This window comes from Passer domesticus, chromosome 12 (genome assembly GCF_036417665.1).
Source record: "Passer domesticus isolate bPasDom1 chromosome 12, bPasDom1.hap1, whole genome shotgun sequence".
NCBI lineage: Eukaryota > Metazoa > Chordata > Aves > Passeriformes > Passeridae > Passer > Passer domesticus.
In genome coordinates this window covers 2021475-2037392 of record NC_087485.1, presented here as the reverse complement: position 1 = coordinate 2037392, position 15918 = coordinate 2021475, and the positions used below count along the sequence as shown (strand labels likewise).

General features: G+C 50.9%; 1 protein-coding gene across 2 annotated transcripts in view; it reads right to left on the bottom strand.

The window, feature by feature from the left end:
* Positions 1 to 14187: 14187 nt before the first annotated feature.
* SLC7A5 (solute carrier family 7 member 5) overlaps positions 14188 to 15918 on the bottom strand; it is a 32433-nt gene continuing 30702 nt past the window's right edge. For both annotated transcript variants that reach the window (XM_064386279.1, XM_064386280.1), the window contains one exon: positions 14188 to 15319. The gene's annotated coding sequence lies outside the window, so the exon portion shown is untranslated. The remainder of the gene's footprint in view (positions 15320 to 15918) is intronic.

Genomic DNA, 15918 nt, shown 5'->3' with positions numbered 1-15918 from the left:
TTGGGGCACTGTGCAAGTGTTTTCATTTCCAGCTGCAGACCTTTGGGAATGGGGTTTATCCAGGCCACTCTCCAATTCCTGAGTTGTTGGAGAGCCAAAAGAAGTACAGGCACGGTCAGGCAATGCCAGGCAGCTGCTTTTTCCCTCAGTGGTGGAGAAGGAATAATGATCATTTATGTGGTATTTCACACAGAAATGCTGAGCCCAGGGAAAAATTCCTGGGAAAACACCTACTTTGAACACCTAAGGGTGCAAATAGCGGTTGAAATGCATCTTTCAGCTGCAAGTTCAACCCACTGTGTATCAAAATTGCCATCATGATCATTTCTTGTGGAGGAGAAGGAATAAAATCATATTTTTCACTAAATTCTCACAAAACCTCTAATTTCCTGGAAGCAGAGTGGTTATCACCACCCTAATCCAGCCAGGATCTCCACTAAGGCACAGTTCAACACCCACTGATTTATCCAAATCATCCAGCACGTGCCATGGAATTGCAGGATGGATCCTTTGCTGGGAACATCCACTTACACTTGAACCTGGGATCAAGGAAAAACAGCCCCGGAGCACAGAGGGAAGAGCTGGGAAAGTTATTTTGAGCTTGCAGACAATGCTCACCATGAGCAGCACTTTGTTTTTCTGTTTGTTCTGAAAACATTGTGTTTCCAGCTCGGTGTTTATGTGCAGGAAGGGGAACAGAAACCCCAGAGGCACCGGGGATGGGACAATTGCAATTCCCAGATGTGGGAGCTCTGCCGAGTTCCCTGGCGCTGCAAACGGGCTCGGAAGCTTCCCTGCTGCTCCTGGGGCTTCAACCTCAAAGAGACATCAGTGTGTGAAAACACGTCCCCTCCTGGTGTCTACAGGTCAGCAATTCCTCTGGGTCCAGATCTCGCAGCACTTTTTAGGGAGGCTTTGAAATGAAAAAGCTGCATTTTTAGGAAATTAACCCTTAAAGGCTTCACCTGCTGAGGGAAGTGAGAAGTTTTTCACCTCCCGCACACCCAGCTCCACTCACCCCCTTTTGGTGCTTCATCATTCGTGGTTATTTCCATAAGTTCAGAGATTCTCTGAGCTCAGATTGCTTTCTCACCCCTTTATTTTCCATGTTTCTGGTGCAGTTTGGGATGTGGGGTCATTTGGAGCTGGCTCCCACGTGGGGCAGGACATTGCCTGGTGTGAGTTCTCTGATCTCTTGAACTCCCCAGTCCGGCTTCTCACGGGGGATGTGAGAAAGGAGGATGGGGGGACAACCAAAGCTCTGCTTTGAAAATGCAAAGCACAAGAGGAGCGTGAAACAGGGCAGGAATTCCTCTGGGAATTCAGCCCTGCTCCACTATTGAGGATTGCTGTGTCCACAATGGTGACTTCAGGGATGAGTCTTCCTCGGAAGGACGAGGGAAAAAATGACACTGAATACCTGAGAGCACCAACCTGCCCTAAAACATCAATTTAAAACTCCAGCACTGACTTAGGTGAGCTCTTTCCACAAGCTTCCCATCACCCAGGATGGGACAGGCCACTCCACGTTCCCACAGTCTCACCAACATCTGCACACAGCTGGCAGACAGCTGTGGCTCCGGGCTGGGGCACACACACACACGGAGCTCCCACGGCCAGCTGTCCCACGCTTGTTTTCTGTGGTGTCTCAGGTCTGGTCCCTGCTTTGTTTGGAGGAACATGAGCTGCACTTTGGCTGTGTTTGCACATTTCGTGCTCTGAAGTCGTCCTGTGCTGTTGTCTCTGGCAGCCCCTCTCCAGCCCTGACCTATACAAAGCCCACGTGGTTCGACTTTGTTATTTTTTTATAGTCTGGAATATGCTCATTCAACAGGATGGTAAATCCAGCTGTATCAGCAAAGTAAAGAATAACAGGCATGAGAGCCTCAGAAAAGGCTCAAAAGCTTTTTCCCACAAGTCTTCTTTGTGCTCTAACACTTGATTTATTTTTCCCTTGTTAATGCTTTCTGAAGCCAGTAGCAAGGAAGGAATTAATGCCACAGACTAAGCGGGAGGACATGCTGACAGCACAGGAACTAAATCAACCAAAAAAGCATTGCAATGGTTGGAATTGCTGGTGTTGGAGAGTTTCTGCCTCTGTCTGTATGGAAAGGGGAGGATAAAGATAAGCCCTGCACACAGAGAGAGCTGTGGGGCTGCTGATGGCGAGTGTTTTATAGAATCATGGAATGGTTTTGTTGGAAGAGATCTTAAAAACCATCCCATCCCTCCCCCTGCCATGGCAGGGACACCTTCCACTATCCCAGATTGCTCCAAGCCCTGTCCAGCCTGGCCTTGGGCACTTCCAGGGATGGGGAGTCAAGTGATGCTGGTGGATGCACCGCAGTGGGAATGGGGAGCACTGCCAGGGAACAGAAACTCACAGCAGTGACACCTGGGAACACAGGGGTGTCGGAGAAGTTCAGCAGAGCCAGGCCTCTGAGTGCCCTGGGACATGCCAGCATGCCCAGGAAAAATTATTTTCTTTCACTGCTGTGTGGTGAAAAACCCAGAAAATCATGGAATCATTAAGCAGGCCTTTAAGATCATCAAAGCAGCACTGCATTCACTGTCAGCCGTGTCCCCAGGTGCCACATCTACATGGTTTTTACACAGTTACAGGTGTAAAGACTCCAGCACTGCCCAGGGCAGTCTGTACCAGTCTGTACCTGACCCTTTCCAGGAAAAAATGTCCCCAATATCCAATCTAAACCACCCCTGGCAAATCCTGAGGCCATTTCTTCTCATCCTGTTGCTGGAAGCAGCTTCATGCAGGAAAACTTCGCAAAATGAATCAAAATAACCTTTGGTGCAATTTTCCTCCTCCACAGAGATAAAATAGGGAGAAATCCACCCAAAATGTGCCCTCCAGGCTGTGGTGGCAGCCAGAGTTGCTCATCTCCAAAGGCAAATCCAGCTGAGGGACAAAGGTTGTCCATAACCAGGGCTCACTTTGAAAAATTCGGGAATTCTTGTTTTTCCTCCCGGCTGTGCTGAGAGTCCAGCAGAGGCCCCTCATTCCCTGCTTATGCCGGAGAGCTGGAGCTGGACTGGGAGCTGGCAGGTGCCTGCTGCTCCATTCAAGGCTCATTTATAACCAGGAGCTGATAACATCTCCCAGCCATTGAATTGGCTTCCTGGATTTTCTGTTTGGAAATCGGTGCTTTAATATCTGGAGAACAGAGGAAGCCAAGGAAGGCAGAGGCTTCCCTTGAGGGAAGTACAAAGCGTGGCTCTATCCAGATACAGGTCCCAAGGGACATCCATCTAAATCCATCAGCAAAGTGCCAGGCTTGAGGCCAAAAATTCCCTGTGAAGCTGTGAAAGCCCTTACTTTTGCCATTTCCTTGGGGTTTCTGCACTATTTGAGAGAAAAATCAGAGCAAATAAATAAGAATGTCAGAGCAAAGGAGCCTGAGACTCCACCCTCTCTGATCTCTGGTTTTAACTGGTTGTGGGTTGGGGGAAAAACAGAATTTCTGATTTGTGTAAAGCAGACCCTGTCTCTGACTGTGCTGGGATCCTGCATGGAGCACCTTCTGTGCCTGAGCAGGGAGATTGTGGAATTGTTTCAGCTGTTCACCAGGAGCAGCTGCCACAAGAAGGGTTCTGCTCCCACTGTTCACTGGCTTATCCCCACCCTCAAAAGCACCCAAATCCCAAAATTCCTTCAGGGGAAGGCTCTGGTGGCTCAATCCCTGCTCACATCTGAGCAGGCACAGGAGGACGGGGCTCTCGGAGGAATGGCTGTCTCCATTCTGCTCCAGCCAAACTTCCTCGTGAAGCAGCCAGATTTCTCTGCACGTGTCACTGCCCTCCTTTGCTCGTCCTTTATCAGACACCAGGGGTTGCAGCAGGGCCTTGGTGCCGTAGTTTCATCAGAGCAGCTTTGGGGTGTTTTGGTGTGTCCGTGGTGTCACTGAGCTGTGACAGGATTCACCAGCCCAGAACCGAAGCTGCTCCTGATTGAAACGCTCCAGCAGCTGCTCGCAAAGGCTCTGTCCAGCTCTTGTCACATTTTCCAGGACACTGACCCCCATCAATCGGCTCCAGCACCACAACAGCCATGAGAAAGCAGAAATCTTACACTGGCTTTATGTCTGTCCCGGATCTTCTTTAATTAGGCTGGTGAACCATTAATTAGGCTACCTAAGCTTCTTTAGAGATGCTTAATCTTCCTGGACAAGCAGTGCTGACAATATCAGGGATGGATCCAGCTGACACCAGCTGAAACTGCTTTTCCTTACCTGTCTCCAGCCTTGTTTTGCTCTATTCCCAATTTGCTGATGAACAAGTTTTGATATTTTTCCATTCATTTATTTCCCAAGATGACCCAGAAGCACTTCAATGCCATTACACAGGTCCCTGGGGTCAGGGGTTTGTAGGGGCACAACTTGGGGCTCAAGTATCTCTGAATCCACTTTGAGATTTATAAAGAAATAATTAAGTGAACCTGAGAGAAATTGAGTAAAAGGAAACCCTGGAAAATCGGGGGTGAGGCGTGAGAAGTGAGTCCTGGCCAGTGAGATCATATTGCTCAGGAAACAAAGCAGCCAATAACACCTTAAAATCCATTGCCCTTGTGCAAAGGACCATTTTTTCCTCCCCAATATTCAAATTCGGAGTCTGATGCAACCCGGGCTGGAGTGGAGTCAGGCTGCAGTGGCTGCGGAGCCCCACGAGGTGTCAGCGCCAGTGCAGCCCCGCTGCTGCTGCTGCTGCTGCTGCTGCAACACCCGCCCCAGCCTTGCATCAGCTCCGAGCAGGGCTCGGCTTTCAGGGATGCGGATATAACAGCCTGGATTCGGGGGTGTGAATATCCCAGCTCTGGGCACAGCCTGGATTCAGGGATGTGGATATCCCCGGGATTCAGGGATGTGGATATCCCGGCTCCGGGCACAGCCTTGGATTCAGGGATGTGAATATCCCCTGGATTCAGGGATGTGGATATCCCAGCTCCAGGAGGCCAGCAGGGAAATGATTCCCAGTGAGAAAAGCATGTTCAGCTGGAGAAATCCTTTGTATTTCAGTTTCTCCAGCTTGAGGACATTCTCGGGAATTTAGCAGTGGAGAAAGTATTCCCACTATTAATCCCATTGTTCTGCTGAGAACGTGTCCAAGCACATTCGGGGACACCTCCTCTGCCATGAGGTGCCTGCACAGCCCAGGGCTGGTTTTTGGGATACACCATCTCCAGAGAGCCCAGGGCTGGTTTTTGGGATACACCACCTCCAGAGAGCCCAGGGTGTTTTTTGGGGTACACCACCTCCAGAGAGCCCAGGGCTGGTTTTTGGGATACACCACCTCCAGAGAGCCCAGGGTGTTTTTTGGGTACACCACCTCCAGAGAGCCCAGGGTGTTTTTTGGGATACACCACCTCCAGAGAGCCCAGGGTGTTTTTTGGGATACACCACCTCCAGAGAGCTCAGGGCTGTTTTTGGGGTACACCACCTCCAGAGAGCCCAGGGTGTTTTTTGGGATACACCACCCCCAGAGCAGAGCCTGCAGTGGGTGCTGCACAGGACTCACCACAATCCTCAGCATTGTTTGCCCTCAGAAAGCAGATACAAATTCACTTAAAGATAACCTTAAATGCTGTATGAACATCCAGTTATCTTACAGCAAACACTCAGTTCCCAGCACAAACCCTTCCTCACAGGGCTGAGAATGTTTTAGAGACGTTTCCCTTAGATGGGGAAGGAAATGCTGGGGGGAGATGAAATCAGCAGTGAGACACAGCCAGGCTAGGGCAGGGCTTAGTGTCCTGCTGGCTTTTGTTACAATCCAGGAAAAAATGCCCTTATCCAGGTGTTCTCCAACACCAATTTTCCTCTGTCACTTGCTGAGGGAGCCTTAGGAACCTGAGCTCAGTGGCTTACCTGTGTTCAGGGGAGTGATCTCATGGCAGGGAGGGTGAGGAGGATTTCTTATATTTTATCAGAAAAAGGTTTCATTTAAACATCACAGAAAATCAATGAGTTCCAGGACAGCGAGACATGAGGAGAGACTGATTGTGGAATTTTCAGAGCTGTGTCTAAGCCCCAGTCAAAGAGGGTTGGAGGGAATCAAGCTGTCCTGTGGAAAGGGTGGATCTGGATCACTTCTCCCTGTTCTGCCATGCCCAGCTGAGGAGGTAAATGTTTGATTTTTACCTCCCTCAGCCCTGACAACAGTGCCACTGATGCCATTAATTCTGGTTTAGCTCCACAGAAAGCCACTGACCCTGGCCTGACGGGTGGGCAGGTTTCCCCACATCTGCCTGGCATTGCTTTTCCCGGTGGTGCTGTGGCAGCCTTTGGGATCAGATGGATTTCCTGCCCTACCTGCTGCTGTCAGGGCACTTGACAAGGCTTTACCAGTCAGGGCAAGGCTGGGGAGGATTTGGTGAGTTCTGCTCCAGTTCAGTCTGGTTCCCTGAGCCCCTCAGTAGAGATAATTCCTTACATCTCTTATCTTGCTCAGCATTTACCCTCAGCAAACGATGACCCTGGCAAGATTCCTTGTGGTTTTGCAAAAGGAAAGAAAATATTTGTTCATTCTCAGCAGCTTAAGAAGGTACAAGTGGGTGTGTTAACCACTCTGTGAGCAGGAATGTTCTCCTAAAGCATTAACCTGCAGGAGGAGGAGCTGCTCTGGTGGGGTCAGTGCAGGAGACATGGGAGAGCTCTTCCCCATGGTTAAAATTATGTTAAATTTCCTTTCTCACTCTTCCCTGTGAACCCCCAGAATCTCAGCAGAACCTCTAAGGATGGGTGGCAATTTAGGGACCGTGAAATGTAAATAAAACTTTGCTTTTCCTTCCAGCAAGACACGGAGTGTCATCTACAGAGCCCTCCACCTCCTCCCAACACTGCTCCTGCATGACTGCCCACATGGATTCAACCTGCAGCAATTTAGATTTTAAAAGATGACATCACATCCACTCCTGAACAGGTCTCAGGGTGTTTTTACAGACATGATGTAACAGATGATTGTCCCATATCTCTCTATCACTGACTCAGGTTTTGAAGAAAAGGCCTAATTTTAACCTGCAGCCTCAGTTAAGTGTTTCCATCCTGTTCTCTCTGAAAACAACCACCTTGGTTTCCTGACCTGAGATGTCATTTCTGTTGCTAGAGAAGACAGTCCCACAGGAAGGCCAGCCCCAGGTGTCAGGGACACGTCACAGCTGGGGTTTCTGTGTGCCTGCACGGAAAGCAGGGGTTCCTGATGACCACGTGAACACCAGCCTGACCCACCACACTCCATCCATCCCACCGATGAGGCACGTGGGAATTAGATCCCAACATTGCAAAACCAATATTTACTCAGCTCCCTGCTGGGCAGCTCTGCCTGGCTTTTCTTGGAGCGCAAACGGGGTTTCTATGGTGGCTCCTGGCACCCAGCACAGCTTCACTCTTCCCACAGGGTAAACTGGCACATTTTGGGGAGAAGCAGCCCGGGAGGAACTGGGATTGGCATTGGCATTGGGATTAGGATTGGCACTGGGATTGGAATGGTGGCCGAGTCCCTGGGGCTGGTGGGCTGCAGGGTGTCCATGAAGGGTTGTTCCTCTCTTCCAGGCTGTCCCCACAGCAGCCAGCAGGAGTGGGGGGTTACACTCCCATGGAAGAGTCCCAGAATATTCTGAGTTGGAGGGAATCAGAAGGATCATTGAAGTCCAACCCCTGGATTTTATACAGCTGCTTTTCCCTACAGTTTCCCTGAGAGTCCAGGGCAGGCCCCTGGAAGAGGAGGACACGGGGAATGTGTTTGTGCACACCAGCTGCCCACTGCCCTCTTCATGGTGCTTTCATGGACAGGCACCTCCTGCTCACTTGTGGCCCTGGGGGGTGTCAGTCCATGAAAAAGGTTGGATATTTCAGGACACCATGACATCGAGGAGCTGCACAGCCCACACAGGGCAGTGAGTCCTTCCATGGCACTGCTGCCATGGGACATCCCTTGGAGAATCTCCAGGAAGGTTTCATCAGTGGGAATTGGTGAATATCACACAAACACATGAACCAGGGATGCTCTGAAGTGCAGAGCAGCTGTGAGGAGGGGCTGCAGCTCTGCCCAGGCACAGACTTGCCTGGAGAGGGCTCAGCTGGAGGCAGGCATGGGCTGGTGCTGGCCTCATTCCTCCCAAATCCCTCACCTTCATCCCCTGCAGCCCGAGGGAAGCAGGGCTTGAACAGGCCAGTGGATTTTTGCTGGGGAGAGGCAGTGAGTCAGGCCCAGCCAAAGCTCTGCCTGCACCCTCACAAATCCCTTCAGCCCCAGGTGAAAACATGGCAACTTCACCCAGGTGCTGCAGGGAGCTTGGCTGGCCTTGGAGCAGCTGTGGCCAGAGCTTTCCACTTCCCAAAGTGCTGCAATCCAAAGGCTGTGGCCCCGTGCTTGCCATCATCACCCTTTGGGGTTCTCTGTGCAGGAATTTCTTCCTCCTGCCCACCACCAAACCACCAGCAGGGAATCTCCTCCTGACCTTCCTTTTCCTGTTTGTAGGATCAAATCCCTTTTTGGTTCCAGGCCAATTTTCCTCTTTGTCTCTTCCCAGGCCCTGTTTCTGTCACACCTGGCTGGAGAAACCACCGCTGAGATCCTTTTTGTGTCCTTGTTGTGTTCTCAGTCTCCCCCACGTGCATCAGGGGGATGGATCCCCATCCCAGCAGGATTTAGGAACGAGGCTGGAGCAGATCAGCCCTCAGTGATCCCTGCAGGGTCAGGCCTGGCGCCTGCGAGGCTGTGGCACACAAAGCAGCGTGTGCAGCTCCACAGAAAAGCTGGAATTCATTTAATAAAGCCAAGGAAAATCAAATTAAAGCCTCCTGCCCTGCCTAATCCCCTGCATGAATCAACAGAGCTGCAGCATCCAAAGGCTCCAGGCTGGAGCCTTTTTCCCAGTGGAGAGCAGGCCACAGCAGGCAGCTGGGAAAGTCCAAGAATTGCCATAAATTCTATTCCTGAGGGAATCTTCTGCAGCACAACTTCCCTTTCCTGAGACAGCTCTGCACTCAGCAGCCTCGTGGCTCTAAGTCCCTTTCCTCAAAAAAAAAAAAAAAAAAAAAAGGAAGAAGAATCTGCAATTTTGGGGGAAAACAGGGCAGAGCCAACTGTTTCCTGCTGTTCTGTTCTGATGCAACAGTCCCTGAGGATGCTGCAAGCCCATGGCCAGAATGGGGAGAGTGTCAAAGTGCTTTTCAGGCTGATTTTCCTGTGTGGAGGGCAGGGGAGAAATCCAGATGGTATTTGGCCCACACAGCAAGAAGCAAATCCCAGGGAGAATATTTTGCAGGATTTGTGGGTTTATCTTGTTTGCCTTGGGTACAGGAGCTTCTCTGGGATTTGGTTTCATGAATAAGACAGACAAAAACCTGTTTAACCTTTGCTCAGCAGTGATAGCACCTGCTCAGAAATTCCACAGGGTACTAGGAAAAAGGCTAATTTTGCTTCAATTTCTATTGATTTTAATTAAATGTGGAAGATGAAGAGAGAATGGTTTGAGGCTTGCAGGATTTCTAACTAAGTAATACCAGGCTTCTGCTTTTTCTAGAAAATATTAGAAGTACATGAAAAAAAAACAAACATAAACAAGGGACAGAAGGATTTTCCATCCCCAAATGTTCCTCCTCAAGAAAAAATTGTGACCAGCAAGAGCAACTTTTGATTAATCAGAGGGTCTGGCATACACTGGGATTAACGTGGCTCTAATGATTTCCTCTGTGAGCTGGGATTTTGATTTTGAACCCGTTATTTCCTCTACCTGTGGAAGGAGTCCCCAGTTAGCAGCCCGGAGCTGTCCATGCAGCTGCTCCCCCAGGATGCTGCTCTCCCCTGGGAAGGGGCTGCCCAGAGCTGATTCCTGCTCTAATTGCACAGCCTGAGCCATCATGTGAGAGCTTAAACTCTGTACCTTGTGGGGAGCCAGTGCCTCTTGGAAAGCCTCTTTCAAACTCTCTCAGTGTGGATTATGGGGGTTTTTATCCTTAATGCAAACCCAGTGCTGGCACAGGGATAAATCCCATCCAGCAGGAGCAAGGCTGTGGACAGACAGACAGACAGACAGACAGGAGACTGCAGCCACCAGCAGGGAGCTCAGCCCAGCACTCCCAGCCCTGCAATTCCTGCAGTGCACCATTCAAAGATCCAGCTGCTTCCAAACATGCAGGAAAAGCTGGGATAACCCCAGAACCTTCAGCTTCGTCTTCCCCAGAAATATTCCATGGGCTGCTGGCTTTAGAGCCACCAGGTGATACCTGGTTTCTGTTTTTTCTAGAAAATATTAGAGGTACATTAAGAAAAAAAAAAAAAAAACATAAAGGGGAAAAGGATTTTTCCACCCCCAAATGTTCTTGCTCAAGAAAAAATTGTGACCAGCAAGAGTGATTTTTGCCCTGGTGCCTTTTGGCTGCTTTTGGGAACTGGGGCCAGCAGGAATCTCCTTCAGGTCCTCACAGGCTCCAGGAGTGTTTGGAATATTGTGCACCACAGAGAGCCTGGCAGGGCTGAAATCCCAGTGAGTGAGCAGGAGCTTCACCCCCACCCTGCTCCTGGCACAGGCACCAGGGCCCCTCCAGACATTTCAATTGTCTTTTAGCTGAGCCGATGGCTTTTTTTGCTCCCGGATCCAACATGCAGCAGCTCAGCAGCACAAAGCTCCCGAATTCCTGAGGTGCCCAGACCTGATTTCTGTGCAGCCCAAGGGATGAGGCTCCCGCCCTGCAGCTCCTGCTGGTTACACAAGAGCAGAGGGGCAGCCCCTGCTTCTCTGGGCAAGTCAGAGCAGAAATGACCTCACCGAGATGCAGAGCCAGGCTCCTGGAGGTGTTGACCAAACCAGCCAGGAAATGGCTCCGAAGTGGAGCTCACCACACTCCTGGAGTATTGCAACATCCCAGGGTTTGCTTAGGCTCGGGGTTCTGTGCCTTTCATTCCTCTCACTCATTTTGGGATGATCCTGGGCTGCTCTGGAGCTGCAGGATGTGTCACCTGGTGCTGTGACAGTCCCTGGGGACATCCCTGGCACGATGCAGACACGTGGGGTGGCAGCTGCCCGTGCAGTTGGGTGAGCTTTAACCTCCAGCCCCAGCCCTTCCATGATTCTGAAGGCAGGCAGCATGGCCAAATGCACTCCCACCCCCAGGTGGCTCCTGTGGGTGTCCCTGTCACCCTGAGGGACACACACAGTGACAAGTGATGCCAACTCATGCAGAAAAACTGGGAGAGCAGGGTGGGATCCTGGAGCTGGACACTGCAGTGCTCCTGCCCTGGCTGCGCAGGCAGGCAATCACTTCCAAAAGGAGGTGCTGGAAAAGCTCTTAATTAAAAAAAAAATAATTATTTTCCCTACATAATGTGTCCATAACCCTCCCTGTTCCCATCTCTTGGGCACTGTCCCTCACTCCTGCTGCCTCCCCAGCTCTTTGCTGGCTCCCACAGCTCCAGGTTCATGTGGATAATTGGGCTCAGCTCCCCCAAACCCAGGAACAGGCTCCCCAAGGCATGGAGTGCACTGGCCTAAGGCAACAGGGACATTTTCCCAGCAAACCCTGCCTGCAAACTGGGGACAGGGTCCTGCATGGCCACCCCAGGACAGCGGCTGAAGGACACATTAATTAAATCAGAAAAGAGGCTCAGGCAACAGGAATTGCCATTTCTCTCTTCCCTGGTCTCTGATTCGATGGAGGGATCCAAATGTGGATTCATCTTCCCCGTTGTGCAGCTTGGAGGAAGAGCAGGGGAATTTCCAGCATTTATTGTCCCAACTGATTGAGACAGAGATTTCAGTCTGTTCTGGGAGGATGAGCAAGGCCTTTCTCAGTGGGGGAAACTGAGGCACAGCCAGCAACAACAGAGCCAGGTGGTTTCCGTGGATTTCCAGGTCCCTCCTGCCCACCCTGCTGCTTCCTGTGCCATCCATTCCCAGCTGGGAAGTGCAGTCCAGGACAGGCAGGAAATTTGCATCTCCAGGAATTATGCAGGGGGAAAAAACCTTATAGGGATCTAAAAAATCCCTGTTAGATTTCAAGGTCTGGAGTCAGGGAGTTGAATAGATCCTTTTGTTAAAGATCTTTAACACCCATTTTTCCAAAACTCCTGGTTTGTTGAGCTCTGACACCTAACAAATAAATTAATTAAAAAATAAATCTCCAGCAAAATCAACTGGAAAGACACCTTTATTTAATGGCTTTGCAGGTTAAAATCTGCAACTTCTTTAAAAAATGGTTAAAAACCCCTTCAGGCAGTTCCATTGCCTCAATGTTAAAGGAACAATTTTGTTACTGGGTGTTATTTTGCTGCAAGGAAGTTTGTCAACATCAATTCTGCTTGCCTCCAGTTTCCCTCATACCTGGAGCTCGTTTTCACTGCATGAATTTATTTCCTCCGAGGATCCCTTTATTAGTTCCAGCCACAATTGCCTGTCAGCTCCTTGTTTTGATTTATCCGTGCACCCTTGAAGCTGTTCCCGGCCCGTGTCACACCCCACCCTGCAGTGGCTTCTTCCCAACCCAAACAGATTTAGGGCCTTTCATCTTCCACACAAATCTTCAAAGGAACAGCAGTTTTATGGGTTTTGCAATTCCCTCCAGTGCTGGGACATTGCCACCTGCTGCTCCAAGGGCTCGCCCTTCCTTGGTGGCGTTCCCTGTGCTCTCCACAGCCCTCCCACACAGGAGCTCCTGGGTTTGGGGAGAAAAATATCCTGGGTTGGGTCTGAGGGTGGGAAAATGTCAGCCTTGCTCCCTGTGTGTTTTCCAGAGGGATGTGTTCCCATGGCTGCCCTCTCCCAGGACAGACCCAGCAGCCACAAGGGCAGAGCTGGGGACGTGTCTGGGGCCACATGTGGCTCCCATTCCAGGAGTCCTTCCCAGGAAAAACCCTCCAGGAGCCTTCCTCTGCCACGCTGGCACCACTGCTGAACCCACATCCCTTCTCTGGAGGCGTTTCCAGCGGTGGCTGCTCCATCCCTGGGGGTGTTCAAGGGGCTTGGAGCAACCTCCAAGATGAGCTTGAAGGTCATTTCCCCCCCAAAGCATTCCATGGCTCTGTGGGGGCACAGTGGCACCAGGGAAAGGGCAGCTGGGGGAGCCAGGAGCCAAAGGGCCCCAGCTGGTGACCAACCGTGACCTGTAGGGAATGTGTGGAGCAGGATTTCTCCAGCCCAGGTTTGCCCTGGACTCACAGAGTGTCCCCCACATAAAAAAACCCTTTTGTGTGTGCTGTGGGAATTCAGTGCACAAAGAAAAGTGGTCTGAGCACATCCCCAGCCCCAGGCTGTGCAGACACTTCCTGCCTTTGTTGGGTGTCCAGTCCTCTCCTGCTCCCACCAGAGCCCAGCCCTGGAGGGGTCACTGGTGGGGCAGGAGCAGCATCCCACAGCTCTGAGGATTGCCCGGATCCAGTGGGATTTCACTCCCTGCCCTTGTATTTCCTCATTCTCCAGGCTCTGCCAGCCTGTCCATCTCCTTTTCCAGGCCCTGTGTGCAGGAGATGATCCCTGGGTGAGCTCTGCAGAGCTCCCTCTGTCAGTAACTGCTTCTGTCAGGGCTTCCTCTCTCCCAAATTCCCTTTTCCAAACCCCATGGGAAGCTCAGTGAGTCCCTCCTGGTCACTCCTGAACTGGCTGTGGAATTTGTGTGACATTTGCTCAGCCCACGTGGCACCACTGAAGTCCCACTTCACTGGGATTTCTCCACAGCTTTTCCTGCCCGTTTCTTCCTCTGGGATGTGTTTGTGTCCCTCAGCACCACCCTCTCCCTTAGGAAGGAAAACCTTGGGAGTTCTGCCCTCTGCAACCCAAAATCAAATCTTCCACCAAGCCCTGGGAGCCTGAGCATCCCTGCTCTGCTCCTTCCCCACTGATACTCCTCTTCTCCAGCCTGGAATGCACAGGGAAGAGGAAATGCAGCACTTCTCCCATAAAAACCTGGTCCCTTCCTACTGCTGGACATTCCTTTTGCTGCACAGATCTATGGACACACCCTGGGAATTGGGATATTCCCCCCCTGCTGCCTCCTGGGGCCCAAAGCTCTGCCACTTCCCCATTCCCTTAGTTTTAACCTCAGGAAAATGACCCAGAATTTAAAAAGGAGGATGGAGATGGAGGCATGGATGCTCTCATTGCTCCTAAATCCAGCTGCAAGAGGAGTATCTGGAAACCAGGTGCTGATGGATGTGAGATAATCATGGAAAAAGAAAACATTTCAAGGCAAAGACCAGCAACCAGAGTGTTGTAATTCAGCTTTCTTTGTTAAAAAAAAACAAAACAAAACAACCCAAAACATAGAACAACCCAAACATTGAACAGATTTGTTAAACCACAGACATAAAAGAATCAAGAAATACTACAAAAAAAAATTACATTGCAAGAGACATCTTGTTGTCCAAGGCCATTGGATTCAGGAGCTGCTGGCTGGCCAGCCCTCAGTCAGTGGAATTGCTGTGCTGCCAGGAACACAAACATTGGGAACACACAGCGCTTGCTGGAGAAGAATTAAGACTAAAAGATATTTACCCCTTTCAAATAAATATAGTGTCATCTACAGATATATTTAAATTAGTAAAACAGGTTTTTTAAAGCAACCAAATATAACAAAATTGTAAATCAGGTTCAGGTTTTCTTGTGTATGTTAAGAGCCTTTTTTTTTTTCTGTGTTTAAAAAAACCAACAAAAATACAAAGCAAAGTCTCTGAAAAGTCAGATTCTCCACCAGGAGTGAAGGTCGCCCTCCCTTTGTTCTGAGGGTGGGAGCAAGGTCTGGGAACCACTCAAGATCCTCCCTCTCCAAGGATTCTGGTGGCACTTGGAGCTCCCCTGAACAAAGCAGGAGGTTTTTCCCGTGCCTGCCGTTGATCCCAGCACAGCCAGACCTGGCACGAGGGAGAGCCCCTGTGCTGGGCTCAGCGTCAGCCCTGGGGAAGAACTCAGGTGGAGCTATAAAGTCTCTTTTAGGCAGTCTAGAAATTAATTCAGTGTTTAAAAAAATACTTTTTATTTTTACTCATTACCACTTCCACAGCTGGAGGAAGCAACACCCCTTCTCAGGCAAGGAATAATCCTCTGGATATGGGATCCTTTGGGATCAGTGATCCCCAGCCACATTGCCTACCACTGCACCACCAACCTGGGAGCTCTTGGTTGCACCAGCAGCATCCCACACACATCCCCAACCCAGTTCCAGTTCCAACTGGGAAGAACTCGAGCCCAGGCAAAGCCAGCACAATCCTGGGTGTAACTCCTCAAGGAGACACCTGGAATGAGGAGCCCTGGAGCTTCCCGCAGCACCGAGGGCTCCAGGATGTCCTGGCAGGGATCAGGGAGCAGATTCCCACCCTGCAGGGATGAGGGGCAGATTCCCAGCCCTGCAGGGATGATGAGCAGATTCCCAGCCTGCAGGGATGAGGGGCAGATTCCCAGCCTGCAGGGATGAGGGGCAGATTCCCAGCCTGCAGGGATGAGGGGCAGATTCCCATCCCTGCAGGGATGGAGGAGCAGATTCCCACCCTGCAGGGATGAGGGGCAGATTCCCAGCCTGCAGGGATGGAGGAGCAGATTCCCAGCCTGCAGGGATGAGGAGCAGATTCCCAGCCTGCAGGGATGGAGGAGCAGATTCCCAGCCTGCAGGGATGAGGAGCAGATTCCCAGCCTGCAGGGATGGAGGAGCAGATTCCCAGCCTGCAGGGATGAGGGGCAGATTCCCAGCCTGCAGGGATGGAAGAGCAGATTCCCAGCCTGCAGGGATGAGGAGCAGATTCCCAGCCCTGCAGGGATGAGGAGCAGATTCCCAGCCCTGCAGGATGAGCAGATTCCCAGCCCTGCAGGGATGAGGAGCAGATTCCCAGCCCTGCAGGATGAGCAGATTCCCAGCCCTGCAGGATGAGCAGATTCCCATCCCTGCAGGGATGAGGGGCAGATTCCCACCCTGCAGGGAT